We start from the raw sequence: 13,410 nt of genomic DNA, 5'->3' as shown, positions 1-13,410 counted from the left end.
TGATAGTAGTGGGTGTTCTGTTATCTGTCTCCATGAAACTAAGCATGCATCTTTTGATAAGTCTTTTGTAAGAACTTTCTGTCCAAAACGGTTTAATAAATTTGAGGTTGTGCCCTCTCATGGGGCCTCTGGTGGCTTGATCACTCTATGGGATAGTTTGATCTTTATTGGAGATCTTATCTGCTCTGAATCTTTTGCTTTGGGCATTAAGTTTACTTCGTTGCAAACTGCCAAATCGTGGAACTTGTTTAATATATATGGCCCATGTGATGGTCCTGTTAGGACAACCTTTACCTCCTGGTTGTTTGATCTTGATATTCCAGACAATGAGGACTGGTTGCTATGTGGAGATTTCAACTATATCAGGGCCCCGGATAATCGCAACAAGCCAGGCGGGAATGCTAATGACATGTTAACTTTCAATGATTTCATCCAATCACAAGCCCTAGTAGAACTGCCAATTAAAGGGAGGAGGTTTACGTGGAGTAACATGCAGACTGATCCACTCCTAGAGCAGCTTGACTGGTTCTTCACCTCGGCCAATTGGACCTCTAACTACCCCAACACCACAGTTGCACCTCTCCCAAAACCAGTATCGGATCACGTGCCGTGTGTGATCTCAATTGAGACTTCTGTCCCTAAGTCCAAAATCTTTCGTTTTGAATTTTTTTGGATATCACACCCTGGGTTTTTTGATGTTGTGCAGTCCACCTGGGACAAAAGTTGTGTTGCACATAACTCGGCTGCCATGCTATGCAAAAAATTCAAACATCTGCGATATGCACTTAAGAAGTGGAGCAAGAACATCTCCAGACTCAATCTGTGCATTGATAACTCCAATTGGGCTCTACTTGAATTGGAGGGGATTGAGGACTTGAGACCTCTCACAATCCCAGAGAAGAACTTCCGTGCCATTCTTAAGGAACATTTGGTTGTTCTCCTTGGTTATAAGCGAGAGTACTGGAGGAATAGGTACACGGTTAGATGGTTCCAGTGTGGGGGGGACAATACTAAGTTCTTTCACTCCGCAGCAAGTGAGCGCTTCAGAAGAAACTCGATCGCCTCTCTGAAGCTATCTGATGGATCGATTGTTTCTGATCATGCAGGGAAAGCACTTGAACTTTATCAGACTTACAAAAACAGATTGGGCAGGGCAGAACCACATGACATGAAGTTTGATCTATCTAGGCTAATCAAAAAAGTGGAGGGCCTCGATGATCTGACACAACCCTTCACACATGAGGAAATCGATAGAGTAGTACAGGAAATGCCGCCAGATCATGCGCCTGGGCCGGATGGTTTTAATGGGTGTTTTTTAAAATCGTGCTGGCACATCATAAAGCATGATTTTTACACCCTTTGTGCCGATTTCTATGATGGAAAGCTAGATCTGCAGAGCCTAAACTCGGGGTTTATCACCTTAATCCCAAAAACCTACTCCCCTGAGACTACAAATGATTACAGGCCCATCACACTCCTGAACTGCTGCTTGAAGTTGATAACCAAACTCCTGGCGAATCGGCTGCAGAAGGTAATTCTCAAAATCATCCATAAAAACCAGTATGGTTTTCTTAAGGGGAGATCGATACAGGATTGCCTAGCTTGGGCTTTCGAATACATTCACCAGTGTCAGGCATCAGGCCGTGCTTGTTGTCTGCTTAAGTTAGACTTTGCCAAGCCTTTTGACACAATCCAGCATGCACCTATGATTGAGATCATGAGGCATATGGGCTTTGATGAGAGATGGATTGGATGGATCAGAAGCAATTTCTCCACGGGTACGTCTTCAGTGTTGCTCAATGGCACCCCAGGGAAGCAATTCTCCTGTCTGTGTGGAGTGAGACAAGGAGATCCACTCTCGCCTCTAATTTTCGTTCTCGCTGCAGACCTCTTACAAGCGGCGATCAACGAGGCTTGCAGAGCTGGACAACTGCACCTGGTGATTCCATCACATGATAATAACTACCCAGTTATTCAGTATGCAGATGACACGACCCTGGTGTTCCCAGCTTGCCCGAACCAAGCCCGAGTCCTCAAAGAAATTCTGTTGGACTACACAACATCGGTTGGTCTGAAAATCAGCTTTCATAAATCAACAATTGTCCCGATCAACCTAGAGTCGGCCGCGACGACTGAAATAGCAGAGATCTTTGGATGCGTCGTTGGACGAATGCCGTTCACATATCTGGGGCTGCCTACGGGGACGACCCGTCCCACAGTTACGGATTTGTTGCCCATGGTCACCGCAGTGCAGAGAAAAATTCCAGCAGCAGTTTCCCTGCTTGATTATGGTTCCAAGCTGACCCTTCTAAACTCAGTTGTGACCTCGACGCAATGTGTTCCATCAAGTTAAACCCCAGGATCATTGAGCATCTAGACAAACTCCGACGATCCTGTCTGTGGCTGAGGAAAACTGAGGATGGCACCAAAGGCAACTCCCTCACAGCTTGGGACATGGTCTGTAGGCCAAAAAACAAGGGAGGCTTGGGAATCATAAACCTCAAAATTTAGAATCAGGGTTTGCTATTAAAACAACTTCATAAATTCTACAACAAGCAAGATGTTCCATGGGTTCAGCTTGTCTGGAATTCGTATTATAGCCATCAAACCCCACATGCAATGGACCCTTGTGGCTCGTTCTGGTGGAAAGATCTCATGCAGTTGTCTGACATCTACAGAAGGGTTACCAGGGCGTCTGTTGGGTCAGGTGGCTCGATCCACTTCTGGAAGGATGAGTGGAAGGACGGCCTAGTCTGGGACACATTCCCAATAGCCTTTTCTTTTGCTAGAAACCCTGATATGTCAATCCAATCCCTACTTCCCTCGGTGAGGTTAGGAGATGTGTTTCACCTCCCCCTGTCGATGGAAGCTCGGCTTGAGGTGACCAACTTGCAACTGGCCACATCGGATGTGTCCCTGACTGACAGGAATGATGCATGGAGATGTGTGTGGGGAGGGAGTGATTTTCAAGCCACAAAATTTTATGAACATTGCTTCAGGAATACGCAGGTAGACGAGGCCTTTTGTTGGATTTGGAAGACCAAATGTACCATGCAATGGAAGATGTTCGCGTGGTTGCTGCTGGCTGATCGTTTGAAAACCAGAAATATGCTCAGAAGGAGACACTATAAATCCGGAATGATGATTATACATGCTTGCTTTGTCACAACCCACCTGAAGAGGACGTTGCGCACCTCTTTTTTAATTGTCCTTTCAGTGAAAGATGTTGGGACAGCATTGGGATTCATTGGCCAGCTGGAGACTGCAGGCTCACATTGCTGCATGCTGGTAAAAACTCCTGGAATGGACATATGTTCATGGAGGTGTTCACGGTAGCGGCGTGGGGGATCTGGAAAGAAAGGAATGATAAGCACTTCAGAGGGATCCAACCGTCGTTTGCGTCCTGGAAGAACAGATTCAAGCATGACTTTGCTCTACTGGTCCATAGGTCCAAGCAGGAGTATGCTCCTTATATCCTGTCACTAGTAGCTGCATTGTAATTAGGGGGATATCACCTTCTGTAACTCTTCTCCTTGCCCCCCTCCCCTCACTCATATAGTAGTGACTTGTGTAGTGGAGATGTAGGCTGACTAAACTGGATTGTAGGGACTGTTGGGACTGTACTAACCCTTTAACACTTTAATATAAAGTCAGTGGGGCCTCCCCTACTGTCATCAGTTCTCAAAAAAATCTCCCCGATCGGCGGTGAATACAAGGTTAGAACCATCACCGGCGATGAGTTCGACGTCATCTACACCCGTTCTTCCGCGGCGGTGAAAGGATGCCTTTCTTGCTTCAGACGCATGTTCGAAAACTCAGATGATGAGTGGGTCGCTGGGCTAGATGTTGAGTACACCACAGTCCTGGGACAAGAGAATGATCTAAAGGACGAAGAGAGGAAGAAGCCCGCCGTGATCCAAGTTTGCATACATAATGTTTGCTTGGTCTACCACATATGCAATGCCGACGTTGAGTGCCAGGATTTTAAGAACTTCCTCAAGGACAAAGCAGTGAAATTCGTTACTGTAGACTTTAAGAACGACGAAGAAGTCCTTGGTCGGATAGGCCTCGTTGTAGGCAACCCCTTCGACCTCCAGAAGAATCGTCTGGTGCCCTCTCGTCAGCCTTCAGTGCTGACCCTGGCAGGAGCCATGGTTCGTCCTTCGTACGGTAAACTGGGGAAACCTCCATACATGTTTCATCGTCATGCATGGCATCGGAATGTACTAGATATAGACCACATCCACTACGCTGCAATGGATGGCTACCTTTGTTTCAATATCTACAAGGGTTGGATGAAGAGCAACAACCAAGTGTGCGGTTCAAGCAAAGAAGTATCGGCCAAGAGGAATAGGGACAAGGACGAAGTCGAGGACGTGGACGAGGACTTCGAGTCACTAGTGCAGAACCGGGCAATAGCACCGGTTCGTAAGGCCCTTTAGTGCTGGTTCAGGAACCGGCACTAAAGCCCCCCCCCCTTTAGTACCGGTTCAGCACGAACCGGTGCTAAAGGGGAACCACGTGGCACGAGCCAGCTCCGGGGGCCGGGAGCCCTTTAGTACCGGTTAGTAACACCAACGGGTACTAAATGGTTGTGGGTTTTTGTTTTATTTTGTATTTTTCAATTAAATTTGTGTTATCAATTTAATTTAGGATTGTTTTACGTTATAATGAGTTGTAATCGTCATCATCATCATCATCATCATCATCGCATATTAATAAATAAATAAACTCTAGCTAGCTAAAAATCATCATAGTCGTCTAATTACCACTATTTAATCATCATAGTCATTACTGCTAGCTATCTAATCATCATCAACGCTGGCTAGCTTAAAGAGGAAACATTCAGTTTGTAACAGAAGCAAAGATATCATCAAGTTCAACATAATCATCACCAACATCGAAGTTCAGGACACGGACATGAGACAAGTACTAATTAAGAGCATGAACAAGCTAGTAGTTACTGATCCTGCTGCTCCCTCTCAGGTAGAATAGCATAGAACATGTATAGCTCTCCTGATTCATCATACTGGAGCATGCAGATGAATCTGTCTCCTAATCTTGGGTTGTCCTTCTCCTTGCTGCCCCCTAGTACTTCTCTGCGATCGTTAACAATTTTGCTCCAATCTTTCACTATTAAGCATTCTTCGCTTTCAGAAATCCTGAATGCACTCATGTGCAATGTAGGAAATCTTGGTCGTAAGCTAACCATTGACATGCGACCTTTTGTCTCAATCCACTGAGGCACAACTGTCATCGGAAGTCCCTGTTGAAGAACATCATATAGTAATTAATATACTAAGCAATGAAAGTTTAGCTTCAAAAATAATGTATGCAAAAGATGCACTAATTAAGGACAAATATTTAAATTCTTACCATCTTTCGATTATAGATGTGACCGTTGTTCAATACGATCACCATTGGTCGCACGTTTTGAGTACTAACATTTCTAAGTTTAGGAAAAAAAATGTTTTGACAGTATTAAGATCCTCAAGCCATGAAACATAATGACTTCTCTCCTCGCAGTTTAGTTGAGCCCCGGGGCAGTAGTAGGTCCTGTCTACCAAGCGCCGGACATGTTTGCTTGAACCGAAATAAGCTGACAATAAAAATTAGTTGTCAACTATTTTTGAATAAACTGTATGAAAGACATAAACATATGCATGCATGGTTGAGAAAAACTCACCAAATGGTAGAACTGGAGGCGTTTGCACATCGACCCAGATGTCTATATTACCTTAATATCATCTTCCGGACGAATATCAAAGGTGATAACCATATCAGGCTCAAATGCATAAGCCTTGCAGAGTGCTTGCCAAGTTTTGCATTCAAAATGGGTGTATGTGTCTCCATTATATAATTTGACGTTGAAAGTATACCCATGCTCCGTCTTCAAGTAAACTCTCTTTACCTCCATATCATCTATAGCACTAAAACCTATCTTATCCAAGACAAAAATTCTTGCATGGCAGGGGATGCGCTAGTAGAATAGTGAAAATTTAAAATTATAAGTTGAAGCAAATGAAGCATAAGTTTTGCATTCAAATAATAATTGACAAAGTGACTTACTGTATCAACTTCGAATGTCTCATCCAGCTTGATGCTGAAGCGCCTACCATCAACAAGGAAATTTTGGTCGCACAGGCCGCGCTGGTCTTCACAGTGTTCGCACATAATGAAATCTTTTTCGTCGTCAGATGACATTTCCTATGTTCATATAGGTGAAACATTAAACACCTATATCTAGCCAAATATATATTCATCTAACATTTGACATTAATATATCTAACTATATATTCAATTGACACTACTATATATTTAACTTTTCTAGTTCAAATCTCATATAACTAGCTATATTAATTATTCAACTAGTTCAAATCTCATATACCTAAATTTTCTTACTAAAAATAAACTAGTTATATTAATTATTCAACTAGTTCAAATCTCATATACCTAAATTTTCTTACTAAAAATAAACTAGTTATATTAATTATTCAACTAGTTCAAATCTCATATACCTAAATTTTCTTACTAAAAATAAACTAGTTATATTAATTATTGAACTGGTTCAAATCTCATATACCTAAATTTTCTTATTAAAAATAAACTAGTTATATTAATTATTGAACTAGTTCAAATCTCATATACCTAAATTTTCTTACTAAAAATAAACTAGTTATATTAATTATTGAACTAGTTCAAATCTCATATACCCAAATTTTCTTACTAAAAATAAACTAGTTATATTAATTATTCAACTAGTTCTAATCTCATATACCTAAATTTTCTTACTAAAAATAAACTAGTTATATTAATTATTCAACTAGTTCTAATCTCATATACCTAAATTTTCTTACTAAAAATAAACTAGTTATATTAATTATTCAACTAGTTCTAATCTCATATACCTAAATTTTCTTACTAAAAATAAACTAGTTATATTAATTATTCAACTAGTTCTAATCTCATATACCTAAATTTTCTTACTAAAAATAAACTAGTTATATTAATTATTCAACTAGTTCTAATCTCTAGTTCGACAATTCATCTAACATTCGACATTAATCGGTAAATTCGATCATCTAATTAACTTTTCTAAAAACAAAAAATAACTTTTCTAATTCGACAATAAGTATGTGTGTATGTGTGTGTGTATGCGTGTGTGGTATATGTGTGTGTGTGCGGCCCCGTACGCCGCCGCCCCGTACGTACGAGCGGGGGCGCCGGCGTACGGGGCGGGGACGCTGGCGTTCGGGGCGGCGGCGGGGACGGACGGCGGCGCGCGGCGTTTGGGGCGGACGGCGCGCGACGCGGTGGCCGGGTACGCGCGAGGAGAGACCGAGATACGTACGGACGGCGGCGCGGGACGACGACGGGACCGCGGCGCGGGACGACGACGGATGGCGGCGCGCGGCGTTCGGGGCGGCGGCGGGGACGACGACGACGACGACGACGGGCGACGGGAGATGTACCTGAAATTTCGTAAGTGCTGTATATATAGGGTGAGCCTTTAGTACCGGTTGGAGCCACCAATCGGTACTAAAGGCCTACTTTGGCCAGGCAAAGAGGCAGGAAGAGCAGGCCTTTAGTACCGGTTGGTGGTTCCAACCGGTACTAAAGGGGGGCCTTTAGTACCGGTTGGAGCCACCAACCGGTACTAAAGGGCTTGCGCTGCCACCCCAAAGTTTAGTCCCACCTCGCCCGGCAAAGGGCAGCCGCACTGGTTTATAAACCTAGCCACGGCTACCTCTTCGAACTCCTCTATATAGCAGGCTTCTGGGCCGAATTAATTAGGGCGCGCTGCCCTGTGAGCCTGCTGGCCCTTCTGGGCCTGCATTTGCACACCCTAGGTCTGGCAGGCCCACTTGGTAGCGCGCCAACAAATTTTTTATATAGTTTTTTCTTTTCTGCATTACTTATTTTCATCTATTTATTTTTAAGTAGTTTTTTATATTGTTTTTTCTTTTCTGCATTATTTATTTTCTTCTATTTATTTTTGAGTAATTTTTTTGTATAGTTTTTTTATTTTCTGCATTATTTATTTTCTTCTATTTATTTTCTTCTGGAAATTGAATGCTGCATACTCAACAATTAGGTAAATGACCGAAGAACAACAAATGATGTCAGAACATGTTGGAAATTGATGACGTCGCTTTGAATGCTGCATACTGAACACAAAAGAAGTCCGGAGTTCAAATAAGTTTAAAAAACATTGAAGTGGCCGTGTAACAGATGAGTTCTCGTCCGAAACCCTGATACTCCGAAAGAGTACGTCCAGTTTGTACACGAAGTGCGTCCAGTTTTTGCCGTGACCCTCTCTACTTTTTCGCGCATGCTATGCGGCTGATATGATGATACCATGCCAAGTTTCAACATTTTCAGGATTCATTTTGTAGTGATTTTCAATTTCACGGTCATTTAGCTCTCTAAACAATTAGGTAAATGACCGAAAAACAACAAATGATGTCAGAACATGTTGGAAATTGATGACGTTGCTTTAAATGCTGCATACTGAACACAAAAGAAGTCCGGAGTTCAAATAAGTTATTAAAAATAAAAAAGAGGTGCAATGCTAGTTAATTTGCTTCAAGCCATTCGGAATAGTGTAGACTGCACTGCACATAGCTCAGTGCAATCTATGCTATTCCGCAAGGCTTGAAGCTAATCAACATGTAGGTGAGCATTGCAACTCTTCGTCATTGTCTGTGCACTCACGGCTCATAAACCGCTCATACTGCCTCTCTCTTGGCGAAGATCACAAGATAGTTTGGTTAAATTGCATTACTTGTAAGTCCAGTTAACATGGATGCTTATGATGCAAGAGCAATAGCAAAAGTGAAAATTTGGCACAAATAGGTAGTTGTGTAACTAAAATAGGTAGGAGGAGAGATAGCTCTTATGTCACAAAAAAGAAGTTGTATCAAACCTTTTATGTCGGATCTAGAACAAACCAATCGGTATCGCCATCATACAGCCCAACCGTGGCTCATGATGCATATATATATGCATATCAAATGCACGGTTGGACATATGATGGCGAATCTGAATGATTTGTATTCAGTCGATGAACTGGTAGATTATGCAGTCGATGAACTAGTAAATGTATGTAGTCGATGAACTGAAAGACTTATGCAGGGAAGGTGAGAGGTGGGCTATATATAGTGTCGTCTGGCTCACAAAGTGATTGTGGTAGTTTCGATCCAACGACTCACATGAGCTAGGAAGAAACACACCTTTGATCCAACGACTCACAAGAACTATAAAGAAACAAAGGATCAGTGTGATTCTTCCTGATTGGTGGGATGCACATTAGTACCCACTCCGGACTCCGAAACCCTGATACTCGGAAAGAGTTTGTCCAGTTTGTACACGAAGTGCGTCCAGTTTTTGCCATGACCCTCTCTACTCTTTCACACATGCTATGCGGGTGATATGATGATACCGTGCCAAGTTTCAACATTTTTAGGATTCATTTTGTAGTGATTTTCAAATTCACGGTCATTTAGCTCTCTAAACAATTAGGTAAATGACCGAAAAACAACAAATGATGTCAGAACATGTTGGAAATTGATGACGTCACATTAAATGCTGCATACTGAACACAAAAGAAGTCCGGAGTTTAAATAAGTTATTAAAAATAAAAAAGAGGTGCAATGTTGGTTAATTTGCTTCAAGCCATTCGGAATAGAATAGATTGCACTAAGCCACTGCACATAGCTCAGTGCAATCTATGCTATTCCGCAAGGCTTGAAGCTAATCAACATGTAGGTGAGCATTGCAACTCCTCGTCATTGTCTGTCCACTCACGGCTTATAAACCGCTCATACTGCCTCTCTCTTGGCAAGGTGGGACTAAAAACAGCTTGCCATAACCTCATTAGTACCGGTTCGTGGTACGAACCGGCACTAAATGGTGATGGTGGGGCCATATCCTGACCGCAGGCTGACACAGCCTCTTTAGTACCGGTTCGTGGCATGAACCGGTACTAAAGGTTCGCCACGAACCGGTACTATTGATCGCCGCCACGAACCGGCACTAATGTACACATTAGTGCCGGCTCTAATTCAAACCGGCACTAATGTGCTTCACGTTTGACCCTTTTTCTACCAGTGAGTAAGGTGGCAATGTCGTTGCTCATGGTAGTTCTAAACTTCTAATGCAGTGTCTACCAGATTAGTTGCATAGTTTAATTTCAGGTGTGCTTAGTTTAATTTGAGCGGTGTGTTGTGCTAAGCCCCCAGCAGAACTATGTTATGTTTCTTCTCGTTACTTTAACTCTTCAGTATGTACATACTACTAGTATTTCTTTAATTGAATTTAGCACCCCAATTAAGCACGTACTATCTTTTTTAATAGTACTATATGCATAATTTGCCGACGAGCGCTCTCTATATGTACCACCTTTTTTTTAATTTCAATTTTTGCTCCATGGCGCAATCCATCGATAGTACTACTGTACAAAAGTATACATTTTTTAAAAGGCTAGAGTATTGTTCATCACATATATAGCCAGCTAAATTCTCAACATAGAACGACGTGCATGCCATGTAGTAAACCGATACGGAGGAAGTATAGTAAAAATGAGGTGATTTTACCGAGCGATCGGCGGGGGAGCATGGCCTGTCATGCGGTCCCATGTGTCATGATGTACCAAGGCGATGCGCGTGTCCATCTTGAGGCAGAAGCAATACTAGTACGTCGTTTGAGATGATGGCGAACCGAAGTGTGAAATAATGGTTGCTTCGTACGTCTGGGAAGGTGCGGCATTGCGATTTGACGTCTCATTGCTCATTACTACTACTGGGCCGGTACGAGTGGGGTGCGTCCCCCCTGCTATTCTGCACTGTTATTTGGTGCTTGACACGTCGACCCGGTTGCTATATGTCTCACATGTCGGCGACAGGAAGTATAGAATTCATGAAAGGGAGCGTCCACGGAGGAGTATACTACAGAATTCATGAAAGGGAGCGACTTAGTTTTGGAAAAATCTGTTTTTACGGAGTACGTACCCACTAGGGTTTATAGGGCTCATCTAAAAAACATTCGTTTTTCCATTTGATAAGTCCCAATTCTACTATACTAGTAGTAGTACCATTACATGTTGGATTTCGAGGTGTGTTAGATCACCCGACGCAAGCAGTGTCAAGAGGAAACTAACCAATGCATATACGAGTTCATGGAAATTTAGTGGTCATTCATGCATTCGTTCTAATTAATGCCTCGGTAAACATAACTTCTTGAGAAAAATGAGCGTACTAATTACTTGTGCAAACTACGAAATTAATTCGACCACTCACCATCTACCTTGGTTGGAGAGATTTTGAAATTCAGCCATAAACTAGAAAGGAGGGAGTAGTAACTTTTGTCTTGATTACTATTTGTGGCCTTGTATAGATGCAAAATGTATTTTTTTTATTGTGGCCTTGTATAAGTAAATGGAGGGGGTACTAACCAAAGTACGTAGTAGGGACGAGGAGTAAACGGAGGGAGTAGTAAAATTTTCTCCTCGTGCTGCGAGCCACCGCGCGCGTGGGCGAGGGCGCGGGCGTAAGGCGTAGTAAGCAGGCTTCACCTCATCCTGCGAGCCACCGCGCCCGTGGGCAGGGTAACGGCATACTAAGCAAGCTTCTCCTCGTTCTGCGAGTTGACGGGACACATCAAAAGTACTCCAGTGTATAGAGCCTTGCCTCTATGGTAGGCCCCACATGGTTTGCCTCCCTTTTTAATTTAACATAACGCGTCAAGTCGCAATTTGTTTGTTCACCCGTGGTAGACGATCCTCCCTTCACCAAGTGGACAACCAGTACACATGCCAAATTACCACATGGGCTGCCTTTTTCGTACAGAAATGAGCTCCACCGTGTACCCGCGCGGGTGTGGTTGGGAAAGAGACGGGAGTACGTGCGCCATGCGTGCACCTCTTCTCTTCGTGCACGTCCCCCACCTACGTGTGTGTGTGAGAGAGAGATACAAACCTAGACATAATGCGCTGTCCATCCCCATGCCTCTGCCCAGTCCGACCACCAGTCACCACCACGCCCCACTCCTCACCTTATCTCTCATATTTCTCCCTCCATTTTTATATACAAGGGGCCACTATGAAAATTACAATTTGCAGATATACAAGGCCACTAACACTAATCGATGCAATATTAATGGTGTTTGCGTCGTGGTACTAGCAAAGGAGGACATTAATTATCCCTTGCATGCATGCAGGAGTTTGTAAAAAAAATGCATCTTGATGTTCCGTGCAAGTACAAGAAGACTACAACCCACTGCGAACAACGAAATTGCGTACTCTCGAAAAAAATTCTGCCTTCTATAAAACTATGGTACGCAATTGCCTACTCTTGAAAAAAACTGTTTCGTGCAATGCATGGGCATCTTGCTAGTCCATGAAAACAACACATGGCAAAATTCCACGGCGAACGAGGGATTTGAATCTGTTGGGAGGGGCTGTTTGGATCTTGCCCGGGGTAGCCAAAATATTGGCGACCACTTTGCCATGGCCGGCACCGGCTCGAGTTCATCCTAACATTCCCCTCTTCTGTGGAGCCCAAGCGGGGTCGACGAAGGTCCCCGCAACAAAAGGATCCGGCAAGACACCTGCTGTGTACGCCGGCGTCGCCTCCGCGGTGGCCTTCATGGAACCCAAGTGGCGGCGGCCTCCCGTGTTCTACTTCTCCTTGATGATGGCGGCGGACGCAGAGGCGCTGGCCACCGACTCGTCGCTCTCCGCGCACCCGGCTTCTGTCGCTGCTTGCATGGCGCGGCCACCGGCATGGGAGTCTCGACCACAGAAACGGGAGACGCGGTACAAGGCGGCGGTGTGGACGGCAGCAACGACGCCCGTGCGCCGCTCCTCGTCGAGCTGGCCTGGAGCGGCGAGTTGCTGAACCACGCGTCGGCTTGGGGCGGCAACTAGCTCCGTCGGGCGAGGGGAGGGAGGTGGATCAGCGAGCTGCATAGCTCGTATCCAGCGGGCTACCCAGCCGGCTTGGATGCGGAATAACTACTCTTCGTAAGCCATTGTAAGAGTGGATAAAATGGTGGAGGAGATAGGGGAGCGGCGGAGGTGTGCGATTCTTGGTCGGCGTTTGGCCTCGTTTAAATAGAAGATTAAATAGACAGCGGACGGGAGGAGCTCGGCCGGCGTTGCGTTTAACGTCGGCCCGGTCATGAACGGACGTGTGTCTAGAGTGGGTTTCTCGGCTTCCACACGGGCGGGTTTCATGGAGGCGTTTGAATGCGGCACGGAGGCGTGTTCAGCCGGGCGTGCCGCGAGTGGCGCCCTCGACTCTTACCTAGGACACCGCGCCATTCTTCCACTGACGTGTGGGCTATTTGGGTGCATGGCCTGCATGTCAGTGACCCAATGCAGGCAGCGCACAGTAGAGGAACCTTTGGTGG

The sequence above is a fragment of the Triticum urartu genome, chromosome 7, assembly GCF_003073215.2.
Source record: "Triticum urartu cultivar G1812 chromosome 7, Tu2.1, whole genome shotgun sequence".
In the NCBI taxonomy this organism is placed as follows: domain Eukaryota; kingdom Viridiplantae; phylum Streptophyta; class Magnoliopsida; order Poales; family Poaceae; genus Triticum; species Triticum urartu.
Note: the sequence above shows the minus strand (reverse complement) of the source record.